We start from the raw sequence: 19,844 nt of genomic DNA, 5'->3' as shown, positions 1-19,844 counted from the left end.
ATTAGCACACACCAGTAAACTGACACCCTCACTACCAGCGTGACACACCTGTAGTTCGCAGGTAGGAGAACGTAAAAACCCAATCTGCTCCAAATAAAGACTAGAAATAGAGTAGTTTAGAACTGTGTAGTATTTTGAGAATCTTATATTTAATATTCCCTCACTCTTGTTGCCTCGCAGGTCGACAACAGGAACTCTGTAGCGTCCAGGATCCGGCCCCTCCTCCCTTACTTTATCGTATAGCCTAGTGTGTATTTACAAAACACTGGTTGTTCGGTAGGGATTTGGGAAGTCTGGCACATAGCGTCTCTGCGAACTTCTACAAGACACCCTACAGGTAAGAGTGTCTATACTAGCATGACAGAAGGCTAAGACCATGGTCAACAATGCGCCCAGACGCTATGTACCCCTCTTCACAAATATCTTTGAAAGACATAGCTGCCATTCTAGCAGATATTAAAGCAGAAAACGTAGCTTTAAGAAAGGATATGTCAGAGATTCAAATGAATATTCAAGCCTCTGTGCCACGTAATTCCACCACCTGGGGAACAACTAAACCAATTTTAAAATCTCCGGTATTTAAGCCCACTATGCAAACTCTCCATACTAGTTCTTCTTCGTCTACTACGCAAATTCAAGTAGTAACACCACTTACAGTACCATTGGCTCCACCCGAGCGATTTTATGGGGACAGTTCTAAATATACTGTCTTTATGAATCAATGCCATCTGCATTTTATAGCAAAACAGACCGCTTTCCTGGATGATTCCTCAAAAGTAGCTTTTATTTTATCATATGTTGGGGGAGACGCCTCTCTTTGGTCCCCTTTGTTGAAAAAGATGATCCCATTCTTTATGATCTTCGACGTTTCAAAAATACCATGAAGAAGTTATTTGCAAAACATATGTTTGTTCAAAGTGCAGATCATGAACTCTTGAATTTCAAACAAGACTCATCTGATTTATTACATTACATCTCACGTTTTAATAGACTCACGATCGAAGCAGAGTGGCCAGAGGAGAAGAGAGTATCTATTTCTACAGAGGTTTGCGGGATGATTTAAAAGATCCTCCAGGGGATTGCGAAGAATTTATACATTTAGTGGTAAAATTAAACCATCGTTTGCTAGAACGGAGAGGTGAAAAAGGGCGGACAGGCCACATTGGACGAACAGATCACAAACTATTTACTTAGAAAGAAAAATCAATCTCTAAAGGAGAGCCAGTACCTAAAGAAGACATGGGAGAACCTATGCAGATAGGAACAATCAGAGGTCCCCTCACTAAAGAGGAAAAAGAGAAAAGAAGGGAATTGAACCAACATCTCTATTGTGGTAAGTCTGGTCATTTCGTTAAAGAATGTCCAAATAAAACAAATAAAATTAACACCAAATCAAATGACTTAGCCATCACTCAGCAGTCGGAAAACTAGAAAACTCGACAAAAGACAAGGTCAATTTGTCAAGTGAGCACAATAGTTTGGCCTCATCTACACCAGAGCTTGCTGCTCATCACCTTAGCATAAAGATCGTTTTACGATCATTACTTAACACTAATCAGTCTTGGTCTGTGAAAGCTCTCATCGATTCGCGTGCTACAGGTAATTTTATAGATACTCAGTTCCTATTGGAACTAGGATTACAAACCTTAAGAAAAGAAAATCCAGAAATCGTTAGGGCAGTGGACGGAAAATAACTCACGTCTGGTTTAATACAACAACACATTGAGACACTTCTTATGACATGTCCTACAAAACATACAGAACGAATAACATTTGACATTATAGATGCACCATAGTTTCTCCTCATTTTAGACGTACCATGGTTAGTTCGACACAATCCTAGAATAGATTGGGTTCAGAAAACCATAGTGTTTCATTCAGAGTATTGTCAACATGAATTTCTTCTGCATCAGACATTAGAACATCAGGTACAAGCTAATGATTTCTCTAGAAATTTGAAAAGCATATTACTCCTAGAAGGTGTACCTGCTGAATATTCAGATCTACTGGATGTATTCGACAAAAAAAGCCTAACACATTACACCACACAGGGATTACGACTGTCACATCGATTCGGTGCCAGGGGCAACATTACCATGCAGTCGTATTTACGCCATCACTGAAAAAGAGAATGAACATTTATGAGAATAATTGGATGAGCATTTTGCCAACTGATTTATCCGTCATTCAAAGTCTCCTGTATCATCTCCACTGTTTTTTATACCCATGAAGGGGGAGAGTTGTGTTCGTGCATCGATTACAGAGCATTGAATAATGTAACCATTAAAAATCCATATCCTCTTCCCTTAATCCCAACACTGTTAGACCAAATCAAAGACGCCACTATCTATACAAAACTGGATCTATGTGGGGGCTTACCATTTGGTAAGATTCTGAGAGGGTGAGCAATGGAAAACAGCTTTCTGGACCAAATTTGGTCTTTATGAATACCAAGTAATGCCCTTTGGACTCTATAATGCCCCGGCAGCATTTCAGTTTTTTATAAATGAAGTGTTACGAGATTTCTTGGACATATGCTGTGTAGTGTACATAGACGATATTCTTATTTAATTTAAAAATATTGCTGAACATGTACAACAAGTGCGTGCTATCCTTCAACAGCTTTTAAAACATTCTCTATATGTAAAATTAGAAAAAAGTCTGTTTAATGTCACCGAAGTGGACTTTTTAGGTTACATACTTAGCCCCGAAGGAATAGAGATGGACCCAAAGAAAATTGAAGCTATATTTAAATGGCCTAGCCCTTCCTAAGTCAAACAGGTTCAGAGTTTCAGGGTTTGACAACTTTTACATGTGCTTTATACATAATTTCTCCCAAATTATAACACCAATTACAAGATTACTGCGTAAAAATACCAAATTTGAGTGGAATGCATTGGCTGAACAAGCTTTTCAGGAGTTAAAGAAACGATTTACTTCAGCACCAATTTTGATGCATCCAGACCCTTCCTTACCCTTCATAGTGGAAGCTGATGCTGTTGCAAGGATTTCTGCTCACACACAGAACTGGGCACAGAGGCCTAGGACATTAGTGAATTGTGGTGTACCAGAAACTCACCTCAGTACCTTGAAAGCCCCAACCAGCTAGCATCAGTGTCACATTAGCTCTTTATCCTAGAGCAAAGTAACGAATGATTAGACAACCTAAAACATGCGACTTAGGACCATCTCAGGAATGGTGGGAAGTGAGAACACTCTTTTGTGATACTCTCATACCAGTCCACAACAGGAGTAAAAAAGTGACACAGTAAGGTTAAAATATTTATTTTAACAACGTGATTTCAAGCGCAGTATTTTAGTCAATATAAGAAGACATATGATTAAGAATAATATGGTCAGCATGGTTACAACTCCATAAAATACAAAAGGAGGAATCATATTACAATGATAGTGCAAACAGGTGATATAGTGCCTAGTTTAAACACCCTCCCTCTATAGGAACAATGTATTATAAAACTATAGAAGGTCTCTTGAGCTTGTTTTGGGGACCCCATTACCTGTCCGCTCAGTAAGTGTAAATTACATTTGGATTCGCAAGTCTCTCTGTATCCCTGGATTCTTCCAAGTGTGTGAAATCATGGCAAGTGTGCTATGATAAAGGCGCCAGAATCTTGCTTGGCTCGCAGCTGCCAAAATGTTGTGTCTAGAATGTGTTACACTGACATGCCGAAAAACAGGCTCACATGTTATGATAACCTTGATGGCTCAGCACTCACTGTACAGACTGGGGGCACAATGTATGTCTAGAGATGTCGAAAAACAAACCTTTTCTCATGTATAGACCTTCATGAAAGCTAACTTGCAATGACAGCTATGAAGTGTCGTGTGCAAAAAGCAGCAAAAGGTAAAATGACGTTTAAACTTCTAATAAGCCATGCTAACATAACATGCACGCAAAAGGAGGCCCTAAACCATACTGCAATGCCTCTCATTTAGCAATTGGAGGCATCTTATCACAAAGACATAAAGACACAGGTCAAATGCACCCTATTGCATATTACTCAAGAAAGTTATCAACCACGGAACAAAATTATGCCATAGCAGATGCACCTCCCGGAGAGATCCTTGAACACACCTGAAAACAAAAGAAGACTAAAGCTAAGTACATTTTAGATGTTAGTATTAATGACGTCCAACGCAAGAAAGCTTCAGAGTCATTTTTATTAACGTTAAACAAACAATTTTTGAAAAAGACATGTTGCCTGAAGATAAGGAAAAAATTGTGAAGAATTTCTACGCAGCTACATATTTGGACTTGAAGGCCTCAAAGACTTTTAACAGAAAATACTTGTCATTATTGAGTGTTGTGTATATTATCTTTTAATATCTTTTAATGCAAGTGATCGGGAGAGAGTTGCTGGAATATTACAAGTAAGTGATAAAAGCCAATGTGAATACAATAGAAAGTGAAAGGTCTACTTAAGTGCATTTGCAGGACGGGACAGTAATTATATATTTGCTTTATCACTACAGAAAAACCCTCAATCGTGGTTGCAGCATCTATTCAGCACTTTCCAAAAACTTCAACAGCGCATCACACCTGAGAGCCACTTCATCCTGACCATCACTCGACTACACGGACGTGACGCAACACACCTGTAGTTCGCAGGTAGGAGAACGTAAAAACCCAATCTGCTCTAAATAAAGACTAGAAATAGAGTAGTTTAGAAATGTGTTGTATTTTGAGGATCTTATATTTAATATTCCCTCACTCTTGTTGCCTCGCAGGTCAACAACAGGCACTCAGTAGCATCCAGGATCCGGCCCCTCCTCCCTAACTTTATCGTGTAACCTAGTGGGTATTGACAAAACACTGGTTGTTCAGTAGGGATTTGGGAAGTCTGGCACATAACGTCTCTGTGAACTTCTACAAGACACCCTACAGATGAGAGTGTCTACACTAGCCTGACAGTATAGGATAAAGTGCATTAGTTCTTAATTAGTAGCGAAATCCGTAGTGCACTCATCCCACTGGGGCTATGTAACCTATTGCTTATTATCCTTAATTGGTAGTGCAAATATTGTGAACGACTTTCCATAGCTTTAAGTTGATATTTAAATGTAATTATAGAATCGATCCAAATTCCATGGTATTTAGAGGCTTGATTCATTAGTATCTCTTGATTCCCTAGGTGCCAGATGAACATGGATTTGGCAGAACCAAATTTCACTATCATAATCTCCGTCATATTTAATTTCATATCATTTATTTTGTTCTATTCTTAGAAACCTTACAGGGCCCTTGGCAAACCGATTTTAGTTGCATCTAAAAGTGCTGCATCATCAGCGTACTGAAGCAGTGGTAGATGTCGGGTCCCAATTTGAAGAGAAAGATTCTTTGGTTTGACAGCATTTGAAGATCGGCCATGTACAAGTTAAAAAGCGTGGGTGCCAGGACACAGGCCTGTTTCAGGCCCTGGTTGGTAAATATTTTCTTAGACAAAGTGGACCTGTTACCCAGTTTTACTCTGACCCAAGTGTCCATTTACAAAAGTCGGATGGCAGTGAACAAACAGTCAGGCCTTTTCAAAGCCAACTTTCTCCAAAGGGTTATCGGGTTAACCTTGTCAAAGGACACACCATTGTCCAAGAAACACACATAAATAATGAGGATTTCAGGTCAAACAATTTAATGGACATATGTTTTATACTAGCAATATTTTCCTGGGTTTTATTTCCTTTTCAAACCCTGTCTGACTGAAAATAAAACCTTTAGTGAGTTATCCAGCCTTATATGCCAGTCAACAGTAATTTAGCAAACACTTTAGCGTGAGAGTCAGAGCTATGGTTCTATAATTTACAGGTTTGTTGGTTGGCCCCTTTATATGTATTGGATGTAGAATTGAACACCGATAATTCTCCTGAAATATTTCAGTGCTTTAATTTCCTTAATAGTGTGTCTTTAGATCCTGGCGCTCATTACCAAGACATCCTTCAAGTGAATCACTGAGGATTTGTGTTTCCGTACCACTGACCACTGACACACAAGTAGTTTCCAGGGCATGGTACAGTTGAATTAAATTGTTTTCCTAGGTCTCAGCATCAGTACAACTTGTTTTAGCAGAAAATGTTTCTAATTCAGTGCTGAGCTTCCAAAATGCAGTGTTGTTCCTGATGCTATCTCATTTGCATATGCTATACCATTTCTGAATTTCAAAGGCTGAGTTTGTTTTCCAGCATTTAGCTATGTATGCTTGTTTCAGTTCGTCAACGGTTCCTTTGCAAGATATGTATCTATATTTCTTCCATGTTAGTAGTTTTAATATGTCTTTCTTTAATGTTCGTAGTTCCTCCATATACCACAAGAGATCCTTACGAAATTGGACTGACTGGGTATAGGGGCAATGCATGTTTCCCTTTGATTGTACACTGGTTGATCTACTAAAGAGGTGGCAATGTTCTCCCAAGCGATGAAGGCTGTTTTGTCACCGATTGACTCTGTTATTTCTGCCACTATATTGTTTCTCATAAAAAACTTCCACTGTTCATCTACATCTTGCGCACAAAAGTTCCATTTAAATCGTTGCAAGTTGAACTCATCATCTGCCGCTGATATCATTGCATATGAAATGCAGACAAATACTAAATACCTGGTGGATGGTGATCGCTTTTGGCAGAAGGTACAATTTGGAAGAAGTTGGTGAAGTCAAGAAGATGAGAGGTGACAAGTGTATGGTCTAAAACCTTTGACGCGCTACCAGCCATGTGTGTGGCCCTTGCTGGTATATTTGGCCGCAACTGGCCATTGAGATTGATCAGCTCACGTTCAAACTGTTTCGATCAAAGCAGTTTATTGTTACTGCAGTTTTTTAAGGGGAAAACACACCATATCTGGACTATTATAGTAATGGTGCAGTTTGATTAGGGCTGGATCTTTCAAACAGGTTAGAAAAATGACCTCACTCAAGTCTGCCGTTAATACAATTTCATGATCAGAAAAAACATGCTGCTGCTGGTATAATTGCTCCAGAACTATGTTCTAAGTCATTTTCTGTCTTACAGAACCTGGAGGAATATAACCATTGAATAACAGATAACTGGACGTAGCTTGATCTTGACTCAATGTCCCAACAGCTATAGTTTAGCTTGGTTAAGATGTAAATTACAAGGCCACCCAACAGTCTGCTTGGTGTGGGCCACTAGCCTTTTGGCTTTGTCAATGCTTGTTTTGTTGCGTCAAGGCTTTTGCAAAACTTTATGTTTGGGGAAGCTGCTGGGCCCTCATCAATCTAAAAAATACATTAGTGAAAAGAAAAATATTTTTTTGTCATTATAGAATATGGCACCTAAAGGAACTACTTTGTGTGTGGATGTGCCCCTTGTGAAAGGGAAGAACGCTGTCACCCACAGTGAGGTTATTCAATGGCTGAAGTGTGCTGAACCATTGCTCCTTTCTGTATGGGGTAGAGGGTGGAAGAAATATTTACTTTACATCTATTTTGACGTCTGCAGTCTAAACCTCTTGAACATCATCAGCAACATGAACACTAATGGTCAAATGTAACCATCCTCATAATGCTCTGGCATTGATGGGCTGCTCATCCTAGCAATTGCAAACCGTGAAAAGTTATTGAAAGCTAATGGTTGACGTGGGCTGATAGCAAACCCACTCACAATGTATTACTTCTTACATGTAAAATATTGGTATCATGAGGTCTCCAGATACACAAAGCTCACTTTACAAAGAGCTAAAAATACACTCAGTCTCATAAATGCACCCTGAAATATAGCAGTTATTTTGAGTGTGGAGCATACTTCAAAGTCATGCCAATGGTGAAAGTGACAGCGAGAAGAACACACTAGACAACGATGACTACAGGAGCGAAAAAGATACATTTGGATGTTAGCAGGACACTATGCAAAACAACTGCAAATTACAGGCTTCACAGGAATGCAATAGTGCCTGTGTGGAACTACCGAATATGCAACATATTCATGCATCCTTTTTATAGCAAGATCACTTTGTTTTTTTTTTACTGTTTCAGGAAATCAGTCCAAGAAATTCAAATTAATACATAACAACATCACGGGGACCTATTGAAGCTCGGGGACAAACACATCCCAAGCATGCACTAGAGCAGCACGTGAGTAATGTCTCATATGATGTGCCTGAATAGTGTGCACTTCAAAACACACTGTCATAAAGATGACCGCTACTGAGCAGAAGCAAAGTTTATGACATGGTCAATCACCCGAGGCCACAAGGCAAATAATTTAAATGCAATACAGATATATCCGGCCTGATGTGGAAATATAGAAAAGGAATCATTCACGTAAACTCGCAAACCTTTCATGTTGTGCATGTAGGAGACATTTTTCCGGTGCTGATGACACCGCAGAGAGCACTTCCAGGAATCTAATGGTCGCATCATTGAATCAGCAATGAAACAGCCTACTGTGCTCAATGTGATGTGAGGATCTAAATGGACCATGAACTTCAAATGGTAGAGGATGTGCTTGTGGATTGCGAATTAGCATACACGTGGCATTAAACTAGTGTCAAATATGTAAAAGGTGCATGTATGATCAACGCAGGCCCAGACTGGGTGAACCAAAAGTAGCCCTGGCAAAAAAGTTCAAACCAGCCCCCCTCCATTTGTCTTCATGAAACCTCTCCTCTCCCCATCCATCCATTCTCTCTCTTCTCCCTCTCTGATCACTTTCTCTCTACCTCCCTCATCCCTCCTCCTCTTTTGCTCTCACTTGAAGCCTCCCCATCCCTGCTGCAATTGATCTTGGGGAGGTGGGGAAAGTAACAGAGGCACCAGGAGCAGCCCAGGGCTTTCAAAACCAGCCTCCGAGTGCTCCCCCCTTCCGGAGGTAGCCCAATGGAATGAGAGGCCTCAGTACCTTAATAAATGCAATGAAAATGCCCTAATTAAAAGGTGTATTAGCAAGGGGGATGCTCAGTATCGTGCAGAACCTGGGGACAATCACATGAAGCGAACAGGGGTTCTGCCACAAGTATACTTAACATGAAATGTAACTTCAAAGTTATCTATCCCTTTACTCACTTGGGATGTCACAAATGTAGGAGAGGATGCATGAGCGGTGACGTGGTCTGCAAGCCGTTTTCAGAGCCCATGAATAGAATATGGGTCTCTGATGTGTCTCTACTCATGACACAGGGCTAATTAGGAAGCCCGTCGGCAAAGCCATATGCTAGCTGCCTAAGAGCCCACAGGAGTCGATTCTGGGACTAGAAGGAGCTTTTTGGTGAATGACAAACCCTACTCTTAGAGATACAAGCAAGAGCCCTTGAAGTAAAAGGCCACGGATATTTCTACATAGTGGGATTCTGCATTAAAGGCACTATGTGAAAATGTATTCCATAGAAATACGCCAAGCCCCGATTTGAACAGATTGCCTTACCTCAAAGAGCGACGGTTGAGCTCCTTGATACGATTACCATTTTGGATTCCTAGTGAACCGGAAGAGGCTACACACTCTTTTTTATTCTCTGTCCCGAAGAAGACCCTCATCTGATGCTTTGTTATAGCACAAGACTGAGGGCCGGTAATTCTAATTTACCGATTCATAAATACCGAATTTTACCGATTCGGTATTTATGAATCGGTAAATTAGAAGGTGTGAGATGTAGGTAAAATTTAATTTTCAATTACCGAATCGGTAACATTCGGTATTTACCGATTCGGTAAATACCGAATCCTGCAAGGGTGCAGGGGGTGTCACTTTGACACCCTCTAGCACCCCAAATACAGGCATGTGTGCCATGTGGCACACAGACATGCCCTAAGGGCATGTCTGTGTGTCACATGGCACAGGTGTGCATGCACAGATGTGCATGCACACCTGCATTCGGTATTTTACCACCCAATAGGATTGGGTGGTAAAATACCGACTCTTAAGGGCCTGTTGCACTCTCAGGAGTGTCACCTACCTGTGGAATTACCGAATCAGTAAAATTACCGATTCGGTATTTTACAGAATCGGTAAATTTACCGATTCGGTAATTTTACCGATTCTGTAAAATGCTGGCCCCTACATGCTGAATCCTAAATACTGGTCGGTAACGGCCGAATTCGGCCGTTACCGACCAGTATTTCCTCTCCTACATCTGGCCCTGAGTAGGGTAAAAACGTCAATGCTTAAATTAGGAGTACATTCCGCCATGACCTCAAAAACTATGTAAAGAAATCTCTAGTCTGTGTGAGAATATATATGTGTTCCTTCACTCTATTTTTGAATGTTTTTTGTCATTTGGTTTTTGTATTTAATGTAAATATTTTGATGTATGTACGTTATATACATTATTGCACTGTCTTACATCTTTCACGACAACTGTTATGTGTAGTACTTGCCTTTCCATGATTAATTATTTGATTTAACTAAATTACTGTATGCCATAATTAATTTGTGCTAGTATAATATCATCATGTGTTTAGATATATTTTTTGAAACGTGACATCCCAAGTGAGTAAAGGGATAGATAACTTTAAAGTTACATGTTATGTTAAGTATACTTGTGGCAGAACCACTGTTCACTTCACCTAATTAAAAGATAGTCATCAGCAAAATTATGCAGTCTTCCGAAGTCAATATAATGTGAGGTAGGAATGCACTTTGGAATGACAGGAAATCAGAACTTTACATTTTAGTAAAGGATTTGACTGTTGCATGTTGTATAGACTCTATGAAAGGGGAGCTGGGGAAGATGGGAAAAGTGACAGTCGCACCAGGAGCAGCCAATGAGGATTTCAAAAACTGGCCCCCAAGGTCTCCAGCCCCCTCGGGAAATGCCCAGAGGAATAAAAACTCTGTCCGGCCGAGTATCCGGGTCCACATCATGCTGATAGCAGTGGAAATGTGGTACCTCTGCAGCACATACCCAGCACTCTGTGGAGGTGTACGGATGATTTGATTGTAAGATTCAAAGTGAAGAAGGCTAAAACTTTGCATTGTCGCGCTCTAATACCTGAGGTTGTCTAGGAGCTAGTGATCCAATTGGGAGAGGGAAAAGAGAAAGGACTGAGGATTTTGGGAGGAACGGTACTAGATGAGCCTTATTTTTAAACAACCAGGTTTTTAACAGTTTATGGAAGGAGCGGAGATCTGACTCTTTCTTAAGAGCCGGTGGCAAGGAATTCCACAGCCTGGTTGTGGCAGCTACAAAAAATCTACCCCACCCTAGCCCTGGGAATTACCAAATTAAGCGCTGATGAGGATCGGAGCTGTCTGTTGGGAACATACCAAAGCAATCTATGTTTAAAATATTCCGGACCGAGCCCATGCACTGCTTTGAAGGCAATGCAGAGGAACTTAAATTCAATCCGTCTTTTGACTGGAAGCCAGTGCAATAATGGCACGGCTTGAGATACCGACTGATATTTTGGAATGGAAAGCAAAAGGCGTGCCGCTACATTTTGGAGAGCCTGCAATTTGTTTAAAAATCTTGGGGCATATAACCAACGATTAGCAATATTTATCGCTAACGAGGCTTAGCAACGAATTTTTTAACGCTAAGCATCGACGGAAATTATCGCAGAGATAACTTGCTATTAGTAAGGTTTATCTCAGAAGTGATTAAAATCCTCGCGCTAACTGCCAAATGAGAGATTATCGCTGGAAAACCAACGATAATCTCTCGAAGTTTGGCGTTAGCTTGATATTAGGAGCTCACAAACTTGGCCATGATATCCACCTTCCATAGGACATCATGGCTAAGTCAGGAAAATACCAGGTGTAAAAAAAGCAGCGCTAACCGCGGTTAGCGCTGCTTTTTTTATCACTAACAGGGTTAGCGAAATCCTTGATAATAGGAGAAATGTCGCTTAGCGACATTTCTCCTATTATTTTACTCTGGAACGCCCCCTTTGCATCTCATTAGAGATGCAAGGGGAAGCGTAGAGAAAAAGGGTGCTAACATGCAAATTTGCGTGTTAGCACCCTGTTGATGATAGGGAGATAATTTGATCTCCGCTTTCTTGGCTTTTAAAGCCAAAAAAGCGGAGATAAATCCCTTGATAATATTGAAAAAGAGTGCACTACAGCAGCCGTGGCCGCTGCAGGTAAGAGCGGTAGGGCAGTGGGGCTAGGTGAGGGGGAATTTCAAGAGACGACCATGAGGGAAAATGTGTTATTTATTTATTTTTCCTCGTGGTCGTCTCTCAAAATCCCCCCTCACCTGGCCCCACTGCCCTTACCTGCAGTGGCTGCGGCTGCACTACAGTGGTCAATCTTTGCTAATATAAGTGCAGAAATTACCGATTTCTGCAGGACAGGGGGAATGACAGGTAGAACTTTCCAAATAATGTTTATCATGAGGAAGCAGGAGGAGCTTATGGAGTTTACTCCATAACGCCTCATCAATTTCTGCTTTTACACTAATTAGATTATTCTGAATATGACAAAAACATATGATTTAACACATTTTTTACTAATCTGCTGCATTTTTCAAACTGTCAAAGCAAATCCTTTGATAGTCATCCACGCAAGCATTTCTGTGAACGGTCACCAATACCATAAAAGTATAGGTTGTAATAGAGGTTGTGGTTTGCACAAACAAGTTGGTAATATTTGCTCTTCTCACACTAAGGGCAGAGTCTTTGGTCCTGGTGAATGCTGATGACAAGTATCACCTTCGCATCACAGAGAATCTGGCAACTACATATTTCCTATAACTTTAAACCTCAAGCTATCTAATGGCGGGATATACAGTTCCCTTTTTAGATCTCAGCTTCAGCTGTATGTAGGTTTCCTATACCTAACATATACTTACAATGGTTTTGGCTCACCCCTTGCTCATGATTGGATGGTGCTGTTGTCGGTCTCAGTTGACTGCTTTTGATTTGATGACTTTTTCCCTATTCTAATGTTTGTCCCATGTAGGAGCATTCCATCCCTACAGTTTTCTGATTGAATGAATTGTATCCTTCCACTTGACACCAGGAAGCTATTTTCCTTGTATGTTTTCTAGAATTTTTCTTTAAGTGCTCGACAGGTCATGTTCTGACCCTTCCTCTTTCCCTTCGTGCATCTGCTTAACATTGCAACCTCCCATTCACTCCTTCTTTTCCCTGTGTGTTGGTTCCTCATTGCTGCCTATCATCTCTTCCAATTTCCCCTATTGTGTCCTGTTGCTGAAGCCCCATCTGCCCCATCTTTTGTACTTGCAGCCTGAAGCCTAATTCTGCTCAAGGCGCTCTGAATCTGTGATCCACTGTAAGTACTCTAGTGCTTAGAAATATGGTCTGCTCCCTTTAACAATGCAAGGGGCAGTACTATTGGGCTTGCTGTGCATTAATTACAAATATTTTACTGAAAGGGGATATTTATGGAAGAGAAGAGCAGAGGGACCCAGAAGGTGAGTGTTTTTCCAGAGGTCGATGTTATGTTTTTCCATTTATGGATGGCTTGCGGTACACAACCTTTACCATGCATTTTTTACCACACAATACCATTACAACGCTGGCATTACAACGCAAACCATTACAACGCATTGCGCTGGGGGGCGCTCTAGGATAGGGAATAAGTTTAATTTTCTATCCAACACCTTCCCTAGTGTCCACGGGGACTGGAGTTGGAATAGAAAATTATACTTACCACTATCCAGCACCTCTAAGCGCTATGCGTTGTAAAGGTATGCGTGGTAAAAACCGCGTTGTAAAAGTATGCGTGGTAAAAGTATGCGTTGTAACATCATACATCCTGGCTTGCATATGTAGACTGTGTGTGTTGCTGCTGCAGCCTCACTCGCATCTATTGTCTTGTGATCTGAAGCCCCAGCCTGCATCTTCACGAGGAGGAGGGGCCAGGACTGCCACTTCCCACCGCTGTAGCACTATATAGCACATAAGGTCACCCCATGGCATGGAAGGCTGTGTGCACTGCTGCCCTTGATCTGGGCACTTGAAGCCACAGTTTGCATCACCACAAGGAGGAGTGGCCAGGACTGCCGCTTCCCGGCACTGTAGTGCAATGTAGCGCCTGATGTCATCCCGCAATGTGGTATGCTGCATCCATTGCTGCCTTTGATCTGGGGACTTCAAGCCCCAATTTGCATCGTCATGAGGAAGAGGGGCCAGGACTGCCACTTCCCGCCGCTGTAGTGCTATATAGTACCTGAGGTCATCCCACAGTGCAGGAATCTGTGTGCATTGATGTCTTTGGTCTGGGGACTTTAAGCCCCAGTTTGCATCACCACGAGGAGGAGAAACCGGTCTGGAGGCTTGAAGCCCCAGTTTGCCTCACTATGAGGAGAAAGGGGCCAGGACTGCTGCTTCCTGCCACTGTAGCGCTGCATAGTGCCTGAGGTCATCCAGTGGCATGGGACGCTGTGTGCATTGCTGCCCTTGGTCTGGGGACTTCAAGCCCCAGTTTGCATTGCCACGAGGAGGAGGAGCCAGGACTGTTTCTTCTCACTGCTTTAGGGCTAAATAGTGCCTCCGTTCATCGTGCAGCCCGGGACGCTGTGTGCATTGCTGCCCTTGGTCTGGGGACCTCAAGCTCCAGTTTGCATCGCCATGGGGAGGAGGGGTCGGGACTGTCGCTTCCTGTTGCTGTACCACTATATAGTGTCTCAGGCAGGGCTTTAAGTGGGGGGGTCTGTGGGGGTCTGAGACCCCCCAGTTTGTTTGGGGGTGGCCTCGAAAGGGGGCTCTAGGGGGCTCTATTTTCAGGCCTCAAAGGTCAAAGGTAGGGTGACCAGACGTCCCGGTTTTTGTTTGGTGTTGCTAGTGTGGGTAACATGTCTTGATAGTGAAATACTGCCACTTTCGTTTTTCACTATTGAAAGGCTATCTTGCCCGTAGGATAACATGGGGAATGCTGTGTAACATGTTTACCTGCATATCTTCACATAACGGCAAGATAGACATATGGAATCTGGTATCCCTGAACTCAGAATTTAATAACACATCCTTTCGTGAAGATGGTTTATAAATTCTAACTTTGGAAATAGCACTTTTAGGAAGTGGCTATTTTCCTGTTCAACCTTTCTGTGTGCCTCTGCCTGGTTGTGTATAGACTGTCTGGTTTGTGAGTCACAGGGGCTGGGGGCGGCTCCAGGAGGCTGGCTGAGTTAGCACAAGGCTGAATAGGCCCATCTGCATGTAGAGTGGTGGGAGGAGTAGCACCTGGGTCTCAATAGGGCTGTGCCTGCCTGCACACAATGCTAGTTATCTTGATTTAGACCACGCCCCTACTCGGATTGGCCACACCCCTTTAAGTAATGTGCCCCTTTTAGAGCACCACCAGTTTTTTTCCCACTTAAAGCCCTGGGCTCAGGTCATCCCACAGCACGAGCACAAATCCCGGGCCAAGGGCAGGCATATCCTGCACCCAAAGGATGCCAGGCTGGGACACCCTTCTTGGCTTGGCTTTGCTCCCGGGGACTGTTTGGTGAGTCTATTTTAATTTTGGGGTGCCTGGTTTGGGGGAAAGGACAATCTGACGCCATGGTTCATTTATCTGTGCCATTAGAGAAGCCTAACCCTACTGTTACAACACTGTTAAGAAAATGGGCAAGCAAAAGTTGCATGCAGACAAGGATAAGAATAATGTTAATAAGCCTCCTAATGGGAATACATTAGACATTTACCTAGCCCGTGTGATGGGAGCTTTCAAAAAAGAAATTGACCTATCGAGCGATGGCTATCCCTAGATGGGGGCTTAGGCCCTATCCCTTTTGTGCCCACTGAGTCAAGAATACAACCAGGAAAAGACAGCCCAGGCCCAGTTATTACATCTAATTTGCAATCATCCACTGTTGTTGTTCCAACAGAAATCAGTGGAACAGATGCTCTAAATCATTGGTATTTGCAAATTTTTGCCCACGGGCCTCAAAGTATGTTGTGTGTTGTGACTGAGGGCCACACTGGTGCCAGCAGGGTGGTGGTAGGGGCATGGTGGGTCACAGATTGTGTAAGGAGGTGTAAATAAATATTAAATAAACGAGCAAGCATTTATGTGTAGGTTAATAAATGATTGCCGATTTATTTACCATTTTTTTCTGAATATTAGTGCTCAGCAAGTAAACAGCAGCTGGTGCTGCTGTATACTAGGAGGGCTGCATGTAAAGGTCAAGGGGGCCACAAGTGGCCCCGGGGCATACTTTGAGCATAAATGCTCTAAATGGTAGTGTTAACATCCCTTCAGCAAAAATAATGAGCAAAAACAAGCGACCTGCTGCTAGGAGACTTCTTACCTTATCAGGATTCATCTGGGGACAAGGAAGGTGCTGAGGATGTGGCATCATTAAACTGGGATTTTTTTTTAATAAACCTAAACTCGTCATAGCCCTGTGCTTTGCCCCTCTGGTGCATGAACTACAAAGTTTGGAATCAGCGGTTACAAATCTATTGAAGACATTGCATACAACCAAGGGTCATTCTCCTACTAATATAGACCAAGTATCTGCTATGGGAAACAGCATTATAGTGATGGGGCAAAACCTGCTAAAAGATACTATCCGTTTACCTCTTTGTTCCATCTCAATTAACAGCAATATAACACTGGGTCCCCACAGACCCAACTGCAATGAAGTAGCCATAACATGTTGGGCAGGAAAATGGGATACACAATTGACATATTGGGAGGAAAAGGGGACTTATCCAGGATGCTAATGCTATGCCCACCCTGAATTTGTCACATGCATGCTGTCCATAGGTTGCCATATTGACACAAGTTGGTGGTGTTTTTGACACCTGTTACAGTGACCATAATCACATTGAAGTTGATATGATAATGCCTACCAGTGGAAGCAGTTATGTTAACCTTGGTTTAACCGATTTGACCGCCAAAGATTAAGGCCTAAGAATTAAATGGTGCTGTATTACTGTCCCTGTCCTGTTTAACTCTCTTATTTGAACCAATCTGAGTTTGCTCATGGATTCAATGCTTCAAGTAGATGCTCCCCCAGATGGTGGTTTGGACGATTTTCAATTGTTAAACCACTCTGCTGAGCTGATCATGCATGGTCTCTCAGGTACCAAGGGAACCAAATAAACCTAGTTGTTTAATCAGCAATTAATAAAGATTTTAATAAACACCAGGCCTAGCTAGAGCAGCTTATAGGGTGGCCATTAGGGATTCAAAGCAAACCTTGAAAGAGGAAGTTTGGGATTGATTAATAAATAACTGTAATTCTGGTGCTGCATAGTGATTCTTGGAGATAGTTAAAGGGAAACAGTTGTCTCCAAGTTTGTCTGATGATATAGGTACAAACATAATCCCTCAACAATGGGTGACACATTCTAAAATGATTTATTCAGTGGGAACACTGAACCATTTGTATTGGACTGAGGTAGTACCAAAGTTCCCATTAAATATCACCTTTAAGCTGGAGGAAGTAAACTTTACCATTCAAGGAAGCCTTTCAGACAAGGTCCCTGGGCCCAATGAGGTCCCTATGGATGTCCAAAGGTGAACATTCCCTTCTGGGCCCCCTTATTAACAAACATTTTAAATGCAGCTGCGATAGAGCGAATCCCTTAGTCTTGGAAATAAGCTACAATTGTACCTGAGTTCAAGAAGCTAAACAAGCAGGATCCATGTTGGAATTGAACCATTTTTCTGTTAAACTCAATAGTCAAAGTGGTGGGCAGAATAATCCTGAAAAGAATAGATGACTGAACACAATTTAACATTCTTAGTCCCATCCAGTATGTGCTTAGAGAGGGAAGGGGAACACTGGAGCAGTGTTTAAACCTCAACCTGTTGATAGAGAAATATGTTGGGGGTAAAAAAGGCTCCATTTATTTAGCGTTCATGGACTTGAGTAGCACCTTCGACCCGGTTAACAGGTCAAAGTTGTGGAACTAACTGGTTGATTTAGGAATGCATCAGTCATTAATTGATTTTCTATGGGCTCTTCGCACAGATATCGCTGCTTCTCTTGTTATGATCTAGATGGGGAATGCACAGACTCTTTATGCCTCCCTCGAGGTGTCAGGCAGGATTGTGTTCTGGCACCTCTTTTATTTCTACTATAAATAAATAGTTTAAACAGATGTTTGGCAATAAACAGGAAGGTTAAATATTTTTTCTTCCGGCCCTGTTAAACGCAAATGATGTGGTATTGCTATCTAGTACCTCAAACGGTCTCAGGGATTTAGTGAGCCTGTTCGTTAAATTTATGGACAAGATTGATCTTGAAACAAACATTGCCAAAACCCATTATATGGTCTGTGGGAGACAGATTTCTAAAGCCAGACCAATAACTATCAAAGGGAAGGTCATTTCAAGGGTGAATTATTTCTCTTATTTGAGCATCACCTTGGATCAACAGAATCATTATGGCTAATAGAAGTCAGATTTTTAATCGAGCATGATTCTTTGCAGATGCGTGCCGAACCTGTTGTTATAACTGCTGTTGAGTGCATCTTGAAAAATGCTTTGCACTTGAATGCAGCACTGAATCTATAAATTGTGTTTTAATTCATCTGAAAATTGTTTATATGAGCTGCATAAATTGGATATTTTAGAAGCTTTTTCTTGTTTCAGATTTTAATATGTTTTATCTGACTTTGAATCGTATTTTTCTTGTTCCTCGATACTTGTGTTCTAAGTTTGATGATTATATCTTGTACTTTTATGAATATTGAATAATAATCGAATAAAAAGTTTCATCATCATCAAATGTCTCCAACAGATTTACTGGATAAGTAAGACTGCCAGTCACCTACCTGTTTTATATATTACTGCGAAGTCCCGTTATTTTTTCTTTTCATTTTCATCAAAGTTTCTCTTTTTTGCAGATACAGATGGAAACATATCACCTTTCTTTGGACAAAAAGGAACATGAAGACAGCAGCGTCATTTTAAGCTACCCAGTATAAGCACCACTTAAGGCTCTCTCTATAATATTAAAAAACGTGTAAGTTCTTGCCTCTTAAAGCTGACTCCATATCAGTAAAGATACACATATTTAACACAACACACGTGTTAGAGTCTTCAACACAGACATTGTACTTCAACTACAACACATAGGTGGGACACGATCACTCTAGCAGGCAACAGATCCCCTCCAGTGAACAATTAGCATACTATATTTTTTTCACAGGTGATAATAAGTCTAGTGATACATTATGCTTTATGATGCATGGTGGCCACTAAATCCATCAAATATGCTTTCTGCCTGTGCGGTCTCTCTCTCTCACACAAACATAGACACACACACAAACCCTAATCCATTCTTAGCCTCACTCTGTAATATAATTGCTGTTCTACAATGCTACTTACAGAATCTACGTGAATTTTTAACGTATATTAAATTAAATGCTTCCTGTATTTCTAATAACGCAGTGACAGAAAACATTTACCACTGTCTCCTTCCCTGCACTTCTCTTTATGAAATACCCCTCATGAGAGTCTATATTAAATTCCCGTTTCCTGTCAATATGTGTCTTTTCAAAAGTAGCAAATCATTGCTGATGATGTTTCTCAATAGGGTGGGTCAATAAATCATTTTATCAAGGATTCACCAGGGATGACTTAGCTTTTAATCTTTCCCAGTTTCAGCAATAAATGAGTAGCATAGCGATGATCTTGGGACAAACAACACCTGGATTTTAAAGTGCTATACAGCTATGACACTTTGAGGCAAGCACCATATTTAAAAACAAATATTACTGTATGAATCATGATCTGATATTTCAGTGACTAGCTAAGTTGCAATCCTCTGCTTTTCATCTCACACTTCTTGCAGCAGAAGCTTTTCCTCTTTTCTCCTTTCAGGGCCCACACTGACTTTCCAACTTAGTCACTTTACTCAGATTCTATACTTCAGCCACAGAGGCATTGGTCCTCTGATGGAACTTGCTCTGTTGCAGTGAGGGGTGAGAAATCAGGGTGTTAAACTGTTA

At 41.4% G+C, this 19,844-nt stretch overlaps 1 long non-coding RNA gene across 2 annotated transcripts in view; it reads right to left on the bottom strand.

The window, feature by feature from the left end:
- Positions 1–3,395: 3,395 nt before the first annotated feature.
- Positions 3,396–19,844, bottom strand: part of LOC144807786 (uncharacterized) — a 205,961-nt gene continuing 189,512 nt past the window's right edge. For both annotated transcript variants that reach the window (XR_013606444.1, XR_013606445.1), the window contains exons 7-8: positions 18,666–18,762; positions 3,396–4,096 (exon numbers count right to left, since the gene is read on the bottom strand). This is a non-coding gene — a long non-coding RNA (uncharacterized LOC144807786). The remainder of the gene's footprint in view (positions 4,097–18,665; positions 18,763–19,844) is intronic.

This window comes from Lissotriton helveticus, chromosome 1_2 (assembly GCF_964261635.1).
Source record: "Lissotriton helveticus chromosome 1_2, aLisHel1.1, whole genome shotgun sequence".
NCBI lineage: Eukaryota > Metazoa > Chordata > Amphibia > Caudata > Salamandridae > Lissotriton > Lissotriton helveticus.
This window is presented reverse-complemented; position numbering and strand designations above follow the sequence as displayed.